This window comes from Mustela putorius, unplaced genomic scaffold (assembly GCF_011764305.1).
Source record: "Mustela putorius furo isolate JIRA1106 unplaced genomic scaffold, ASM1176430v1.1 tig00003871_pilon_pilon_pilon, whole genome shotgun sequence".
In the NCBI taxonomy this organism is placed as follows: Eukaryota; Metazoa; Chordata; class Mammalia; order Carnivora; family Mustelidae; genus Mustela; species Mustela putorius.
Window position 1 is genome coordinate 14,198,125 of NW_025422023.1, and position 18,345 is coordinate 14,216,469.

Genomic DNA, 18,345 nt, shown 5'->3' on the forward strand with positions numbered 1-18,345 from the left:
ATATATATATATATATAAAAAAAAAAAGCTGTGCTTTTACCAGCCATCCCCAAAACAGATTTTATTTTTCTGTCTTTCTAAGGGGAGGAGGCAAATAATCATGCAGTCAAAAGCTTAAGGAAAATACTACATGGAGGTGTTAAACAGTTAACTAGAACAAAAATATCATACACTATTTTTTAGGTTTTATAATTGTTTTTGGCTTTTATTTTCTCTCTATAAATAAATATCTTTTTACCTAATTTGTATTAATAACTGAATAAGCTTCTATTTCCATGATATCATTTTCTTTTTGCCTTCCTCCACCTCTGGCAATGAATGCCCTGTCACTCTCTACATTCTTCTCCCTCTGCTCATCCTATTCATATTGGCAACACTCCAGGGTTCTGAACAAAACCTTCTAGTCACCTTATTCAACAACCATTGCCACCAATCTCAGGCTATTATTTCAATTACCATTTGTAAATTAATGCTCTTAAATATACATGTAGTTGGTACATTTAACAAGCAGCATCCCTAGGGTGTAATCATAGGACAGTTTTATGTTGATAACCTTCTGTGACTTTAAAACCTCTTCTACCTGTGGCAATGATCCTAACCTTACCTGTGACAGAAGCTTCAAGTCCTTAAGACTTTTCAGATCATGTGATTGAGATTCAGAAATTAGGATTCTCAGACCAATATCTATTCACAACTCCAAAGTTGACTGAATTTTAGGTCACTTCCTCTTCCCCTGTCTCGGTCTTTCTGTGAGTTGGTCATTTGCCCCAGAAGAGCTGAGCCTGGAGTTTTCTTGTCTCTCCCTTCTAACTATGTCCATGGAGGGGAAGGGGGTCATAGAAGGGATTGGATATTTGATGGTACCTGTCACTATAAAAGGTGCCTTCTCACTCTCTGGCCCTGGCAGATGCTTACACCTGGATCTTTCTCTCACGGACAGTTGTGGATTCCTCAAAGAGTCCCCTGTTGGGCTTTACAAATTCTAACTGCCACAGAAATGGGCAATGCTTCTCCTTCATGAGGTTGCCCTTGTCATGAAGGGGCCAAGGGACTGCTCTCTTAGTCCATATTCTCTTTCTAAAAACACCCCAAGGTTGCCATTCCCACCAGAAATTCCAAATGTCATGGTCCCTGAAACATCTTGAGCCCTCTATTAGAGAAGAATGTAGCTTCCCAGATGCAGCTATCTGCTTGGCTGCAATGAGCTGCCCCAGCTTTCTTAGGTTCATGCCAGTCACCAAGTCCCTGTGTCCTCCTGTTTCAGGGCACACATAGAAAGTTCTCTCTGCATGGCCCTCAGTGAAGTCATTGCCATTGTTCAGAAGCAGCAACCCCCCCCCACCACCACCACCACCACTTCAGGTAGAAAGAAGGGAGACTCAAAACACAGCTTTTTCCCAAAGTTTTCTCATAAAAACCCTATCTGTTTTCACTCTCTTGATTTTTTCAAATCTTTGAAGTTTTAGCAGATGGTCTATCACTCCTTTTGGAATCCAGCATGTGCCCTATCACACAGTGCTTCAGCTGAAATTTCAAAATGGCTGCGCAATTGCTATGTGTGGGGAGCTTCTGGTTAAGTGGCCGATGCTTCACATGTGCCAGAGACTAGGGGATTTGTTTTGGGGGGATTGAGTTGGAGCTTTGGGGGATTTCTGGTCCATCTTTGCGGTATCAAACAGGAACAACGTCCATGACACGAAGCCTTAGCTAATATTCTGGGCCAGGTCCAGAGGCTTTTCCAGTGCACGGTGAGGAGGGGGAGGGGATGCCGTTGTGGTTGGTGCAGGTGGGAATTCCACACGAGTAATACTATGGGGTCCCTTGCCCCATGTGTGCGGTGGGGAGGGCTGTGGGGGAGGGCAAGACACATAATTCAGCTAACCATCGCAAACACAATCTAGCGTTGTTGGAAGGACAGGAGCCTTTGGGGTGGCAGGCTATCTCCACTGTTGGGGGACTCCGTAGGCGTCTCTGGGTACTTGGTCTGGCAGGACTGTTCACGGCCGAGAGCTATGTCAATGCGGTGGCCATTGAGGGTAAATGGTTTGGGCGGTAGCAGCCGGTGCCACAGGCGATAGGTTTTAGCTCCCTTACATCGGAAGTCCATCATGTTCTCTATTCTGCAGAAGGAAACTGTCACAGAGGACCAGTCTCTCCTGCTAGGAGCTCACCTGAATGCTAGCCTCTGACCTGGGCCCATCAGGGCTGCCCTCCCCAGGCAAGAGAGATGCTGGGTAGTGATAGGCGAAAAAAGGGGGGGACCCAAATCTTGTGCCCAGGAAGATGGTTTCAGGGCGGACTTAGGGGTCTCTGGAGGGAGTGGATAGGAACTTTCCCAGATGGGAGGGGAGGCTGGAGGAGCGGTTTGGGTCGGGAGGGTAGCGGACGAGTTCAGTTCTGGGTTTGTGTTGAGCGGAGGGTGCCTGCTAGGATTCTGGGGTTGCTTGTCAGTTTCTTGCAGCGCAGGATAGAGGCGCGGGGCGGGACCACTCGGCTCAGCGGCAGATGGGAAGGGGCGGGGCAGAGCCCAGATGAGACCGGCTGGCAGCCAGGGGAGGACGAAGAGCCTGGGTGACAGCGGGTGCTTCCAGGACTTCTGTAATTCCCCGGTTCCCCTTACCCTCCCAGCCCAATCGTCAGTAGCCACCTGTCCAGGTTCAGGGACCTGGGCGAGGGGCTCGTAGCCGGCACCCCACCCCCGCCTAAGGGCCGGGTTTCTCTGGGGCTGCTGGTCCCTCTGTCCCCACTCCGCATCGTCCTGCGAAGCTGGGACGGCCTCTGGTCGTGCAGCCAAGGTGTGGGGCAGGATTTTCCGGGGGAGAGGGTGTCCCAGAGCCGGGGCAGGAGCGCGCAGAGCGGGACCCCCACTGGGTGGTGGCCTGGACAGACGCGGGAGTGCGGAGGGCGCGGGCGCGGCTACCCTTCTGAACGACACTGTGAGTCGTTCTGAGGTTGGAGAGAGCGGGGACGACCCAGAGCCAGCCCTGAGGGCCATGCAGCACCACCGGGCATGCGGGGAGCTCCGCCGGGCGCCGGGGTCCAGGGGAGTGCGCCCAGTCCCCCGGCCGTGGGCCAGCAAGCGGCCCGCCACGGGATAAGGGCGTTCCCCACGGGGGGGAGGTTCGCCACGGGCAGCGCAGCTCCGTCTCGGACCCGCCGGGCGGGCCCCGGCGCGTCCCCGGGCGGTGCGGCGCGCGGGCCCCGGCGAGGTGACAGCGGCGTGCGGTAGTGGTGGCCGTGCGTGGCCGTGCGTCGTGGCCGTGCGTGCCTGCACCGGAGGCGCTCGCCGCGGCGGAGCGCGGGGACGTGGCCCGCGGCTCCGCGCGGAGGAGCCGCTGCGCGTGCGCGCGGGAGCAGGTGGCGGGGACGCACGTGGGCCGCCCAGACAAAGGTGGCGCCGCGGGAACGAGCGTGCGAGCGCGCGCGCCGCCCCGCCGGGGACGGGCGCGCTCCCGCGGGATCCGGAGCCCGCCGCCACCGGGAGGGCGGGGCTGGGGCGAGGCGGCGGGGCGGGGGCGAGGCGCGGGGCGGTGCGCGGGGCTGGGCTGCGCGCGGGGGCGGGGCGATGCTGGTGCGGGCGAGGCGCGGGTCGGGGGCGGCGGCTGCGCATGCTGTCTTTAGTCCTGGCCCGTAAGCGTTCAGCAGAGCTTTTTCACTTGCGCAGCGTGACGCTAAGGCGCGCGCCCCTGGGCGCCGCCGCCGCCGCCCGCAGCTTCCCCAATCCCGCGAGCTCGTGGGCCCGGCACCCGCTTGGCCCGCCTCCTCTCCGGTCTCCCCTTCGGCCGTGGGCCCTTCACGGTCGGGGTCTGCGTTTGTCAATCTCGGGGGGCCTTCTTCCTTCGATTTTTTGTCGTCCGCGTCATCTTGTGAAGGGATATTTGGCCTCCGATCTCCGCTGCAGGTTAAGCGTCTCGCGGCAGCTGACGAGCCCCAACTGAACCTCGGTGCGGACACAAACACAACGGACGCCCGCCTCCGGCCCGGGCCGTTCCGCCGCAAACCCCCCCCCGCCTGTCTCTCGGTCCACTGCGCACTCCCGGTCCCGGAAGCCAGCGGCCCTCCCAGAAGGCCCCCCTCGGTGTGCGCGCCCCCCGCCACACCCGCCCCCAGTCCCGCTCGGGGCCGGAGCGCGTTCAACGCCGCCCCCCTCTAGCGCTCCGCGCCCCGCGGCCCGCCTGCGCCCGACCGGCCCTGGGAGGATGAGACGGAGATCCTCTGTGGCTCGGGTGCCCCGGGCTGGGGTGGCTGCTGGTGGCCGACGAAAGCGCTGCGGAGGACGGGGCTCGGCGGGAGAGAACGTCGTCGTGGAAACCCCCGACGCCTTGGGACACAGGAGAGGAGGAGGGACCCGCCCCGCGACCCCAGAAGCGACCCCGCCCAAAAAGTTTGATTGGCCACTCGCCCCCTCCCCGTTACCCCACTCTTTCTGCCTTGGGGCTGCTCTCACTTTGTTTGTTGACTTCTAGATTAGTGGGGGCTCTGACTCCAGGGGGACCCGGGTTAACCGCCATGCAGGCCTGGCTGGTGCGGAGTTGGCGGCCCCCAGCCTGGGGTCCCCGCCTGCTCGGAGCAGAACCGCACACCCCTGTCCAGGCCTACAGCTGCGGGGGAGGAAGAGGAGCCAGGGACAGGGGGGCGGGCTCACCTGCCCCTGACAGTGGCTCTGTGGCGGGAGGGGCGGCAGGCAGGCCCAGGGCTGGAGACATCCGTGGCTTGCCCCCGAAGCCTGGTTGCTCTAGGGGTTGTTGCCAGTCCTGAATTTCCAGACGCAGGGAAAATTCATTTTGGGGGAGATCTTTTGCAGGACGGGAATCTTTTCTTTGCCTTCCCTATGCAGGCTGCAGAGGAAATTTTCCCGCACACAAAAGTCGTGGCCGTTGGGTCCCAGGCCCCATAGTGGCCCCAGCGCTGGGGGTTAAGTCTGGGCCTGGCAGGATGGGCGGAGCTATGCACTAGTTAAGAGACAACTTGGGAGACTTGCCTCTGGTGCAACATGCCCCTGTGACCTTGGGCAGGAAGGCATTGCACCTCCAGGTCCTCATTTTCCCCAGCAGTAAAGTAAAGGGAGAGGGGGCTGATACAAGTATTAGAGGAGGTGTTGCAGGCCACCTGCTGGCCAGGCACACCCAGGGCAGAGATCAGAACACCCTGGCGAGGCTGGCAGTGCCCTCCGCCCCCGGGCAGCCAGTTTCCCTGACTGCCCCACTTGTGTCCCGGGCGCATTTGAGCACACATCATCCCCCCCTGGGTGAGTGTGTTCCGGCTCCTCGCCCCTGCCCTGTGCTGGGAGGGGAAGCACATCCCACCGTTGTTAGCTGGGATTCCTTGGGTTGGGGACCTAAAGAACCCTGTCCCACCTTCCTGCTTGCAGACCCTCAAAAACCCTCTGCGTGGCCCAGGTAGGGGGCTTGGCTTGGCTGGCCTTCTCCCTGTCCTGGGCATGGTGCTGGTCCTTCTGGAGCACTTTGTGACTGCAGGGCAGGGGCCTTGAACCTCCGCAGTCTGGACGGTGCTGGGAACTCATGGCGGTGGGGTGTGGGGTGCCACCTTGGTCCCGGGGGCTGGGAGGTGGGGGTTCCGTGGGGCCTCTGCCCTTCTTCCCCCTCCGCTGCCCTGGCTGATGAGGTGTGTGGGGTGTGGCTGTCCCAGTGGTGCGGCCTGTGGATGGGCAGGGCCTGTCCTTGTGATGTCTGTGTGTTTTTGCACTCGGGAAAGGCATTTCCTGGAAACTGGGAAAGTCTTAAACTTGTGGTTGGCTGGGCTCTGGCCCTGGCAACCTGTTTTATTCTGGGTTTCTCTGGAGGTGGCCGAGGGACCCCTCATGGAGGAGGAACCAGGTGGTCTCTCTCCAGACTGCCAGCCCGCAAGGCTCCCCTCAGTGCCCTTTTATCTGTCAGTCCAGCCAGGAGTGGGTTTGTCAGGAGACCAGTGGTTGGCAGCGCCCGGTGACCGGCAGTCCCTGTGCTCCCTGGGCCTCACCTTCACCAGCTGGAAACGAGGGGGAGAATCAGGCCTGTTTTTCCTGAATCACCATTTCTGCTCTACGACAGAACAGAATAGAATCGCGCGGTTCAGGCACAATGAAAACAGTGCTGTTAGAGCCCAGTGAACCCTGTTGCCAGGAGAGGCTGTGAGCCTGCAGCCCGTCCTCTGTGTGTCACAGTGACGTTCCAGATGTGACAGACGCCAGCCCCAGCCCCGGGCCACTCTTGGTGGAATCCGTGTCATCGGCGAACGGAGGGGCTCCCTTGACGCGTCCGTGGTGTGGCCTGTGTTGGTGGCCATGCCCTCGGCACCCCGTCACCTCATGGGCCCCAGTGGACGGACCCCTTTCAGCTCCCCCCGTGTTGTGGTTGGGCTGTTTCCCTCCGGGGGCTGAGCCTGTAGGGAATGGAGTTCCCGTCCTGGCGCGGTCTGGGCTCCAGACAAGCGGCTCCTCTGCGGGGGCGGCCCTTCTGGCGCCCCTCACTCTGATGTCCGGCCTCTATTGTGTGTCGGGATGGGGTCCCGCCTGGCGGCCGTGCTGGGGACGTGCTGAGCATTTCTGGAGCCCCTCTCAGCACAAAAGCGTGTACTAGCTGGGAAGGAAGACACGGTGGCCGGCGGTGTGGCCCGGCGACCCCCTTCTCTGAGCTTCTGCCTGCCTCGCTTCCCGCGGCTGCGGCACCTGTCGCCCCGAGCACGGAAGACCATTTCCGAGCGCGCTTGCTGCCCCGTGGGAGCTCTGACTGCGCTGGGGTTTGGGGCGTCCTGGCGGACTTGGGGAGATGAGACGTGGGCTGTGGAGGTGAGTAGTGGGAGGGATACAGCTGCACTTGCTGGGGGGATTGTGGCGTCTGTGTGCTCAGCCCAGACAGGGCGCCGGTGGGAAGCCGCTCCAGGAGAATGTGTCCATTCCCCAGGTGCCTGGAGGAAGGCCTCTGGGTTGGGGGGGCTGGAAGTGGACTTGGGGGCTCTTTGGCCCTGCGGTGGTTTCGGGCTGGTTTCTTTCTTGGCCCTTCGGCAGCATGGCAGTGGGGACTTTCGCTGGGTCTTCATCTGGGCAGAATCTCGAAAATACCCCACGCATAGGGGTAAGAGTTCAAGTCCCTGAGAGTCTGGTGTGGCTGGCGGGCGCAGGAGGAGACCCGGGTCGCTGAAGATGATGGTGGTTGAGGGCCCAGCGGTGGGAGCACACAGCCCTGCCCCAGGTTGGGAGTCGGCCGGCTGGCGAGGTCAAGAAATGTAATCGGGTAACTTGAGAACTTCAGGGGACGTCGCTCAGACTTTCCTTACAGAGGTGGGGCCAGGGGAGGGTTCCCTGATTCGAGAAAACCGTGTTCCTTCCTCCGGTGTCTGTGCGGCCCGCACGGACGGGGGGCCGGGGGGAGACTTTGGGCCCCTCCTTCTGCACCGCTGACTGGCCCCTCCTGAGGGCTGTCGTTGACATTGTCTGGCGTCTGAGTTCTGACCGGGTTGCGATCGTGTTTGAGGCCTGTGCCTGAAGTCCCCTCTGGTCACCCTGGAAGACAGGGAGTACTGGCCATTCACAGAAACTCTGCGAACAGTGACAGAAAGCACTGAGACCAGCGTGGGACATCAGGTGTGGGACAGGTGTTCTCCCCGCACTGTCCCCCTTCCGCCCCAGTGGGAGAAACTGAGGCACAGAGAGGTGGGCTGGCCTGTGCCCCCATTTAGATAAGTCGCAGGGCTGGGATTGGAACCTGGTTTGTTTGGCTGCAAGGCTCCCGACCTCACCGCCTCCCCGATAGCCCCTGTGGCAAGTCCAGTTACGTTTCTGGGGGTCCGTGAGAGCGGTGTGAGCGATCGGCCGAGAGTCGTGGTGGGAAGGCTTTCTGCCATCTAGCACGCGGCAGTAACGAGGGCCTCCCGGACCCCAGGCCTGCCGGCCCTCTGAGCGCTTTTGTAGGATTGGTCTTTGTAACCGGAGGGGGGTGCTGTTACTAGCTCCGTCGCACAGATGAGGAAGCTCCTCTCAGAAGAGGAATCTCCCTGAGGCCACAGGCTGGTGAGCGGCAGTCAGCTTTGGACCGGTCTCTGTTCCTAACCTGTAGCGGGGAGGTGAGGTGCAGAAAAACTTGATCTTGCTGCTGTGTGTTCTTGGGCAAGACGTTTCACACCTCTGGGCCTGGGTTTTGGTCACCTGTAAACAAGGGTCTTGGTGTCGTATATACAGAAACCAGAGGTTTGAGAGCATTCTGCCATTCATAGAATGGGCCGCCGGCTTCTCCAAGGAGGAGGGGCGGGGGGAGATGGTGGCCAGTGGGCAGGTGCTCTTCGTCCCCAGCACGGGCTGGTGTTGGCTGGCTGTGGTTGGAGTCAGGGCTTCTGGCTGTCTCAGGGCTCAGCCCCAGATTTGGGAAGAAAGATACGGGACACCAGGGGCCCTAGTTCTCCCCTCTGAAGTGAGGGTGGTCAGTGAGTTGTTACCTGTGCCTCTGGAATGAGAGATGGGGAGGGGGCGCTACCCGAACTCCTCTGTGCCACCAGAGCCAGGTTAATCTGTGGGGAAGAGAAGCCCAGTGTGCTGGGCACCGTCAAGGGCCCCAGAGGTGGGGGGGCAGCTCCCCTCTCTCGGGCAGGTTCCCGCCATCAGTGGAAAGCGCTCTGCTTCTAGCCCGTCCCCTGTGGGCAGCAGGGCCTGGGCGTGTCTGCGGTGAGCACGTGGCGTGAGGAGGGCAGGAGTCCCTCCCGAGTCCTGCCAGCGTGGAGGACAGGTGGGGGCACATCTGAGTCCTTCCTGTGCCGCAGCGGCCTCCATTCTGAGCCTCCCCCTCCCCCTCTCCCTCCCCTCCGCCCCCTTCTGCCCCAGGTGCCTGCGGGGCTGGCCGAGCCCTCTGTCGGGCGCAACTTTGCTCCCTTCCCCAGCCAGGGCGGCCTCTGAGCTCTGAGCCCGGTTAGGGAAGTGCCCCCTCACGCCACCCCTCCCCGCTACTCCTGTGTCGCTTCTGCCCCTCTCTGCTCCGGCTCCCCAGTCGGTAAGCCTTGGGGAAGTGAAATGTGGCCTCGGCACAGGCTGGGGGTGCCGGGCTGTGCCCTGGGGTGGGGGTGCTCTCCGGGTCCCGGGAGCCTGGCTGGGGGAGCTGCGGGATCCGGGGGCGGCGGGCTTCCACAGGGAGGGGGCAGGGCGCTGCAGGCGGAGAGGCGGCGGTTTTTAAAATATCTTCATCGAGGCGTCGTTTACATGTCATGCCAACCGCCCGTTGAGAGTGCGATTCACCGGGTTTTAGCATATTCACGAAACTGTGCAGCCGTCACCACAATCAGATTTTAGAGCATTTCCGTCACCCCCAGAAAGAAACCCCGTGTCCCTCCGCAGTCCGGTCACCCTCATCCCTGCCTCCGAGGTGGGGTCCGCTGGCCGAGAGGAGGCCTTTCATCTGTCTGTGGTGGCCGTGTGTAGCCGTGGGGGCCTTTCCTGAAGCGTGGCCTTCTTTCCCTGGCACCACGGGACCCTGGGGCCGCCTTTCTTCCAGGCTCTGTGGGCTCACCTTGCCTCTCCAGGTACCGGGGTCTGAGCCCGCAGCTGCCCCTTCTGTCGCTGTGGCTTACCCACTGTGTGCAGGGACCTCAAGCCGTTTGCATACCCATCATCTCCAGGAAGCCTTCCTGGCTTTCCCCCTTCCCACAGGGTTAGGACCTCATGGGCCACGGTGCCCTCGTGCTGGTCACCCTGCGCAGGCTTGCCTGTTGACTCACCTGCCATCTGTGCTGCTGGAGGGCAGGGGCCTTCCTTTTCATTTTCTGCTGGGCTCCTTGGGGACAGTGTGTGTGTGGGGTGACTGGTTGCAGGCCGGGGGTTGGGTGGGGGTGGGTCCATGAGGCTCTCTCCCCCACATCCGCACACCGTTTTTTCTGTCCCTCAATCATTATCCTATGATTGGTTGGTTTTGAAACTTCACTGTGTCCTTTGGAGCGGCTCAAGGGCAGGGCTGGTCTGGCTGTGGGTGACGGGATGCCTGGAGGCCCGTCTGCGCCGTGTCCCCATCCGTGGCTCGTCGTTTGTTGGCTTTTTAATAGACGGTATTTTTTTATAGATCGGGTGTTAGATACACAGAAAATTACACAGCTACAGCCGAGGTCTACACACTCAGGGGTCCTGCAGGCTCTTCTGGTGTGAATATCTTGTTAGTGCGAAACAGTGTTAAAATTGGTGAACCAGCGTTGACACGTTGTTAACTCAAGTCGGGCTTTAGATATCCTTAGTTTTAACGTAAAATCTTTTTCCTGTCTCAGGACCGCATCTGGGCTCTGGCTCTGGAGGTTCCTTTGGGCTGGGACGGTTTCTCAGACTTTTCTGCTTTCTGATGACCCTGACAGGCCGGAGAAGCATTAGGGAAATGATAGGGTCCCTCTGGGTTGGAATTTGTTCAGACACCTGGAATTCCTCTGTTGGAATTTAGATGTTTTTCTTGGGGCTGAACTGGGGTCTCAGGGTTAGGAGGAAGCCCACAGGGGCAGTGCCCTCTCCTCCCACTGCATTGGGGCACCTGCTGTCCGCCTCACTGACCACGGAGGTGTCCCTTGTCGGCCACAGTCGCAGGGCTGTCGTGGGCACGTCGGTCAGGCTTCTCCGTGAAGCTCCTCTCTCCCCCGTCCGTGCTGCCCTCTGAAGGGGGTCTGTGTGCACGGACCCAGGGGGGTCATGTGCACACAGGGGGGTCCTGCCCCAGCCCCTCGGGGGCCACGTTTTCTTTGTTATTGGGAACTTTTCTGTGTGGGAGCCTTGTGTCTTCTCTGCATTTACTAATGTATTCATCCTTCTTGTATCAGGGCAGAATCCTGTCTCGTTCTGTGTTTTGAGTTACTTATCTTGTTGGAGGACTTGTTCCGGCTCTGGGCCCATCCGGCGGCGGGGGGAGCGCGTCCCACTCCCTGGCTCTGCAGGCGGCTCTAGGCTCACCTTGCCCACGTCTTGCCCCAGCCCTGCAGTCGGCTGCTCCTGCCAGAGCACGGGGTCCAGCCCCGGGGTCACGGCCTGCCCCAGCACTGCGCTGGGCCCACCCCCTGCCAGAGCTCAGGGTCAGGACCCGGGGCCACATCCTGCCCGAGCCTTGCACTGGGCCCTCCCCATGCTGGAGCTCAGTGTCAAGACCCGGAGTCACGTCCTGCCCCCCCACCCCCGTGCTGGGCTGCTCCCCGTGCCGGAGCACAGTGTCAGGACCCGGGGTCTGGGCGCCAGGCGCATTTGCTGCTGGGGGCGTGGTTCTCTCCGCCTCGGCAGCTGGAGCGGGAGCCACACTCGAGTACTCTAACTGTGGGTCTCTGCGCGCCTCTGACGACGTCTGTGAGTCTCCATCTGTGACCGTGCTCAGTGACACGCGAGTTCATCCTGACGATACAGTCTGCCCCTTACCACGTGGGTACGCCGGCCTCCTCTTCTCCCTGATCAATAAACCCCTATCCCGCGGTGGGAGACGGGCTCCCCGCTGGCCATGTGTTTCCAAAATCATTCCTTTCTGGTATGCGCGTGGAGCAGGGTCACCGTTGTCATCCTGGCCTTGGGGAGTAGCTTTATGGGCCTGGACGCAGCGTGCGTGTCCGGTTCCCGCTCACTGGGTGGGGCCCGGTGCCCTGTCAGAGCTCAGGCCCCAGGGGGTCACGGGGCGTCCCGTCTGCAAGAAGGCCTGTGGCCTGTGGGGGGAGAAAGGGGGAGAACGGGCCCCCAGCTGTGCCCGGTCAGCCGGCCCCACGGGGGGTGGACACAGACTTGGCATGCTTTTTGAAATGTGAAAAGCGGGGCCGACTTTGAACACGGCCCAGAGGTCTGGCCTCGGCAGCATGAAGAGAAGGCCCATGAGCAGACCCGCGCTCCGCTGCATCTCGGACCAGGATCCTGGCGGGGGCCTGGCGGCTTCCCACCTCCGAACTCACACCTGCGCGGGCGGGGGGGCGACGCCTGCAGAGCAGCCGCTGTGCCCAGAGACCAGTTTCCTTTCTGGGAAGGAGAGAAGCGAGGCTCGAGTCGGCTTCCATTCCCGTGTGGGGTCTGTCTGCGGCACGTGTGGGGCCTGTTGGCGGGGAGAAGGGCTTCCGCTGGAGGCTTCAGAGCCAGGCAGGGGGCGGGGAGGTAGAGAAGGCTCCGGCTCCCTGAAGCTGGGGGGCTGTAGCGGTCTGCACCCTGAGCGGTGGGCAGGGGGCTGGCGCTGGGGTCCCTGGGCTGGGGAGGCCCGAGCGCAGCCACGGGGTTGGGGGCGGGGTAGGTTTCTGAAGAGGGGAGCAGCCGGCTGGGCAGGCTGGGAAGAAGGCTGGCAGGGCAGCTGCCCGTGTTGAGAGAGAGCGGGACGGGACAGTGGGCGAGGGAGGCACTGATGAGGACCGTCGCTTGGAGTGGGGCACACGGTGGGCGGCCGTGCCGCGCCCACCATCCTGTCTGCACCCTCACGTGCTCTTTCCCACGCAGGGGTTCTGGCTCCAGGAGGAGCTGGCCTTGTTTTCTCGCCCCCCCCCCCCCTCCTCTCGTGGGTGAGCTCCTGCCATGGACCCGGGGGGCTCTGGCCCTCCCACCCAGCCTGCGTCCGCAGGGGAGCTGAGGAAGCTGGTGTGGAACTGGCCGGGGGCTCTGTGGGGCTGGGGGTGCTGTTGTCTCCGAGTGGCCCTTCCTGGGAGTGGAGCCTTGGGGACCTGGTGGTCCGTCATGCCACCATCTCCCTGTCACCCTGCTCACCTGGCGCCCCCACAGAGTGCCTTCATCCCAGGTCCTTGCTGTGCCACACCCGCATTGCCCCTTCTATCTGGGTTGACATTTTGGGGTCTGCTAGGTCCTATGCAACAGGCAGCTTCAGAGCAGCAGCAGAGCTCTGGGACGACTGGAATCGCTTGGGGGTCATGGCTATCCAGTGTGGCTGCCTGGCAGCTGTAGTCTAGGGCACGTATGTCTGCCTGGAGGGGAGCCCGAGCTGCACCACCGGGGTGAGCTGGCGGGACCAGCGAAGGCCGGCCTGGTCTCGGTCCTCCTGCCCAGAGCTGGGGTGGGGGTTGGAGTGGAGGGCTCCCCCTGCTCCGAGGACGCTCCGTGGCAGAGGGAGACCGGAGGACACGTGTTGGTGTTGGCCCCTGGCTGGAGAGCTTGGCCATTTATTTTCTTATTTTTATTTTTCTAAAAATATTTTATTTATTTATGTGACACAGCAAGAGCAGGAACACAAGCAGGGGGTAGTAGGAGAGGGAGAAGCAGGCTTCCCACCGAGCAGGGAGCCCGATGTGGGGCTCGACCCCAGGATCCTGGGATCGGACCCGCGCTGAGGGCAGATGCTTAACCACTGAGCCCCCCAGGCACCCCACCCGGGAGTTTGGTATTTAAACCTCTGAAGCAGCTTAAATAGTGAGAAACACACACAAACCTGTAATATCCCCGAACTCAGACTCTCTCTCTCAGAAGAGAACCAGGCTGTCGAGCCACCCACCGGGTTCCCGCTAAATCCGCGCGGCGGTGGGCGTTGCCTTGTGGTGGTGAAGGGCGTCATGCGCCTGAGGCCGCGCATCCCAGAAGCAGGATGGTGAGGGTCCGTGTGGGGTGGGGTGGGGTGGCGGGGGCCGAGCTGTCCCGACCGACACTGCCCCCTGGTTCCGGGGGGGGTTGAGGCCATGCGCCCCCTCAAGGCCCCTCTGAGCATATCCTGGGCAGCCATGCGTGCCAGGCCCGGCCCTGTCCTGCCCACACGGGGTTGAGCGTCCAGCAGGCCTGCTGGGCACATCCTGCAGCGGGAGGAAAAGGAATACTTTGTTCGGAGCCGGTGCTGGGGAATGCGGGCAGATGTGAGTCACAGCACGCGTACTCCGCGAGGAAGTGAAGGGAAGGTGTGCGCGTGTGTGTGTGCACGTGTGCACGCGCGGTGCGAGGGGGCGGCGAGCGGGTTGGCCTTCCTCGAGGAGGAGCCGGAGGAGGGATAGCGGCGGACCCAGGGCCGGATCAGAAGGGAGCACGAACGAGCGCCATTCCCCAGTCCCTGAGGCCAGCCTGCCCGGCGGCGGCCGGGCCGCGGAGCGTTCGGTGGAGAGGAAGTGAGCTGAGTCAGCCACCAGAGAGCCCTGGGCGGCCCGGCTGGGTGGAGCCGCTGGCACGGTTGGGGCAAGGCCAGAGGGGGCCATCCTGCCCCCGCCCCCGGCCGCCCGGCCCGCCGGTGTCCCAAGGGCGAGCCCCTGGTGGGAGAGCCTAGAGGCAGAGGGTCGGTGCGGGTCAGGAGGGGCGCGGGCGGCTCTTCGCAGGCCTCCGCTGAGCACCGTCTTGGGGGGCCCTGGGGGAGATGGGCCCCAGCAACCTGACCGGGGGCAAGGGCAGGGGGAGGGTGGAATCCTCAGGACTGCCTGGGCATCACCACCCCCCACCGACGGGAGAGAGCGCCAGTGGCCGCTGGGCATCTCCCCCGTGTGCGCGGGAGGCACGGCCTCCAGAAGGGGGGGGTGACGGGCGTCCTGCATGTTGAGGTCTGCTCGCGTTTGTGTGAGGCAGCCCGACTGGTTCTGGGGAGAACCCGGACTCTGTGGGGTGGGCCAGGCTGCGTGGGGCCCAGGAAGGGGGCCACGGCCTCTCCCCAGCGGGTTTCTCCTCTTCGAAAAGCCCCAGCCCGGGGTCTTCCCCAGCTCCGTAGCTCCTGCTGCACTGGGGGTGTGAGAGTCCAGATGCCCGCACGGTGGGGAAGCGGGAGCTGGAGTTCTTGAAGTGGCCCTTTCCTCTCCCTGGGGTCCTCCGTCAGGCCCCGGAGCCCCACACCACTGTCACATGGGCTGGGCCTTTCTCATCCCAAGATGTAGGGGCGACTGGGCAGAGCCTAGATGTGGCCCGAATGCTCTTCTGGTGGCTGCTAAAGCCTTTGCTGGGTCGTGGCTTCGCTAGGGTGTGTGGGGCTGGTGACCGAGCCTGTCTGCTAAAGCAGAGCTCCTGCTGACCCGGGGCAGGGACCAGAGCGGGGCTGCATGTGGGGCAGGGGCCCGAGCAGTGACCAGTGGCCAGCTTAGCTGGTGCTCCAGGGAGGAATCCTTCTGGAGCTATAGCCCCGTCCTAGCGTGCTAGCCCCCCAGCAGGGTCACTGCCATCTTTGAGAAAGCCCTGAAGCCTCTTGGGTGTGGGGAGCCTTGGATTCTGGGGACCCCACCTTATGTGGCCCAAGCAGGGATGGCATGCTGGGGGGCTGGTCTGAGTTGGGGGCGTGGAGAGCTGCCCGAGGGTCCCCCAGGGGAGGGTGACTGGGTGGCTGCCACCCCCCACAGCAAAGCTGGGAGGGGCTTCCCCGTCCCCACCTTGCAGACGGGTTCAGTGGGGCTGGAGAGGTCCTGGTAAGTGGCTAACTGAGGTGCTCCACTGCCTTAGGGCCTGTGTCCTTGTCTGTGTCTGCCTGCCACACCTTTTGGGTCCATTTAGGGGTTTTAGATGGTTGAAGTCATCTTCTTAGTTACCCACGTACGGGCTTTATGTGGATGCTAAACTCTGCTTTTGGGGGGACTTGCCCCTTTCATGCGTGTATACATGAGGCCCCCCTCACTCTGCAGGGGCCTCAGGCCTCCCCACACCTCCCCAACCCTCACGGGAAGGCTGGGGTGTCAGATTCCTCTCTGACCCACCGAGCCAGCCCCCAGCAGGCCCTCCCACCACCACCGACCACGATGGGAGGGTGTGGGTCTCTCTTGCGGGACTGTGGGCTCCTTGAGGGCAGGCTTAGGGCAGGCTTGGGCCCGGCCGTGCTGTGCAGGCGCCTGCCGCCCGTGGCCGGTGAGCGCTGGATGGGGAAGGGCCCCAGTGCCGATGCTGTCTGCGGGACCCCTGGCCTCTCTGTCTGTCGCTCAGAGCCGGGGGGGCGTGGGGACAGGGACCTGCAGCTGCCCAGGGTCTAGCTCCCTCTTGCTCTGCCCTCTACAAGCTAAAGCCAGCCCAGTGGGCGGTCCCTGGAACAGAGGCGTGGACTGGGCAGGGCCAGGGAGGCCTCCGTAATCTGGGCTGTCCCTCCCCCTGGAGCCTGTGTCACCGCCTACGGAGAGGGCCGGGAGCCTTGCTGAGGGTAGGGCAGGACCACAGGACCACAAAGGAAAGAACAGCGGGGGAGGCTCAGGAAGGCTCACACTGAAATGCCGCCCGATGATGCGAACAGTGATCCTGGAGGCTCTGCGGGTGGCCCAGGCTTCATACCCACGGCCTCTATCCGTAACGGCCCCCGTGACAGCTGGTGAGCCTGGCGCAGAGGTGAGGTGTCTCAGAGAAGGTCACACGACCAGAGAGATATGAGGCTGGGTGACTCTAGAGGCCACTGGCACCCAGGGCCTTGGCATGTCTCCATCAGCCATGGGGGCCTGAGCAGGCCTCGGGGGTGGGGAGCCCTGGGTTCCTCCCCTAGGCAGGAGGGACTGAGCCTGGAGTGTGGCTGGTGCAGCCCTGAGTCTGGGCCCTTCTTTTTGCTGTCTGTGTGTCGCCCAGGTTGCTGCGGGATACCTTGTCTTCCGGCAGAGAGCTGAGGGCGGGGTTGGGGGGGTGGGGAGTGTGCCTGTCTGAGGAGGTGGTGCTCCTGGGCCTGAGTTGCCGTCCGTGTGTGTCCGTGTGTGTGTCCCAGGCCTGGGGCTGTAGCTGGTGGGTGTCTGCTGGTTGCTCTTGCTGGGTCTGGCTGGGGCGGCTTGGCTGGGTGCTGGGAGGAGGGAAAGCCGGGGCTAGAAACCGACCAGGAGGGAGGCCAGGGCCCAGTAGGGCTAGGTCTGAGCATTTGGGAGGGCGAGCCCGCAGCATCTGTCTGGGGACAGCTGAGGACCCGAGGTTTCTAGTTTAGGGACGCAGGTGGAGAAGGGGGGGGGGTCCCAGAAAGGGAGCCAGGTGCCCCAGCCCGCAGGCCACAAGGCAGGGAACTGTGTCCTCACTCTTTCCAGCGCGCCCCTGCCAAAATCCCGCTTTATCTTCCCGTTCTCTGATGCCAGACTTAAAAAAACCCTTGCTGCTGCATCAGAAAATGGACTGTCGGTTTTTCCAGCATTTACCAAATCTGGAGGAGGCCCGTGCTGCCGGAGTTGTACCTTTGTCCCAGGTTCCACACCCCCTGCACTTTGCAGGTAGCCACGGCTGCGGCAGGACGAGGGACGGCGGACGAGGCACGAAGTGTCTGTCGGGTGCGGCCCACTGCTGCAGGCCCCTCTCTTGCCCGAGGGCTTTCGGGCGTGTTGGAGCAGGTGATGCGGGTCATGAGTCCATCGTCCCCCGGCCCGTGGGTCCCGCGAGGCCCTGGGCCGGCAGCCCCCCACCAGCTGACTCAGGCACTCAGTACACAGATCAGCTTCCTTCAAGTCGGGCAGGTGTGTGTCCTTTTAAATAACTGACTGCCCTGCCGAGGGCGGAAACAGCTTGGTGAGGTGTCCGCACGGAGTCCTACAGCAGGGAAGCTCCCTTGCTTCCTGGTCTCTCTGTATCTTTTTCCCATTTGGGGTGTGGACAGGCGGGGGCTGGGACAAAACCACACCTGCAGGGCTCCCAGATCCAACGCAGGGCTCCCATCCTGAGAGCCCCTGGATTCTGAGTGTCCCGTGCTTGGGGACCCGCCTGCGGCCGCCGGTCCGGTCCCTCCACGCACAGAGGCTCTGCGGCGGTGTGAGCCTCAGACACCCCAGCCACCAGGAGAGCCCACTGTGACCTATTTATAAAGTATTTCAGAATCACTTACACGAGTATTTTGTCCCTAAATTCCGTGTAATTAGGAGATATAAACCGTACTGTGTGATTATTTTTGTGCACTCGCGTAACCTAAATGAGAACTCTCTCCGTGTAGGAGTTTTTGTAAAAAAAAAAGAAGCCATTTTAACAAAAACATAAAAAGAATGGATTTCCCCTACGCTGTTCTCTCAAATCCTTGAGAATCGCGCGTCTGCGTGATGACCAGGAGACCTTGCTGACGGTTGTCTCACTTGCAGAACCTTTCACTCCCCGGCAGCAGGAAGGGAAACCGTGCGGAAATGTTTCCAGAGTCCTTGTGAGTTCTGGCTGTGGAGCCGCGGCTGGCTTCCCACCGCCCCGCTTTCCCCCCGAACGGCGGGGGGAGCCGGAGGCTACGAGCAGGTGCTCCCGGCTGCTGCCGGCGTGGTGTCGGGACGAGGAGGGCGATTTGTGCCAACGGCGTCCTCTTGGTGCGTGCCCTTGGGTGCGAAGGCAGGTGTGGGGCCGAGTGTCCGTGGCAGCGTGTGTGGGGCCGGGTCTTTCTCTTCTCCTGGGCTTCAGGTGCGCGGGACCGGAGAAGCCCAGCCCTCGGGTTGCGGGAGCCGCCTTCACGCACACGGGCCCCTCTCCTCTGTTCCCTCGGTTTCTTTCCAGTGTCCTGACGCCCTTGAGCTTTCCGCCCAGACGGAAGCCGGGACCTTGATGAGGACCCCGTGTGATGG

The 18,345-nt window shown here is 62.0% G+C and overlaps 1 protein-coding gene across 1 annotated transcript in view; it reads left to right on the forward strand.

Annotated features, from left to right (window-relative positions):
- The first annotated feature begins 16,041 nt into the window (after positions 1-16,041).
- LOC101681509 (GRAM domain-containing protein 4) overlaps positions 16,042-18,345 on the forward strand; it is a 60,700-nt gene continuing 58,396 nt past the window's right edge. Inside the window, exon 1 of the mRNA XM_045067093.1 lies at positions 16,042-16,177. The gene's annotated coding sequence lies outside the window, so the exon portion shown is untranslated. The remainder of the gene's footprint in view (positions 16,178-18,345) is intronic.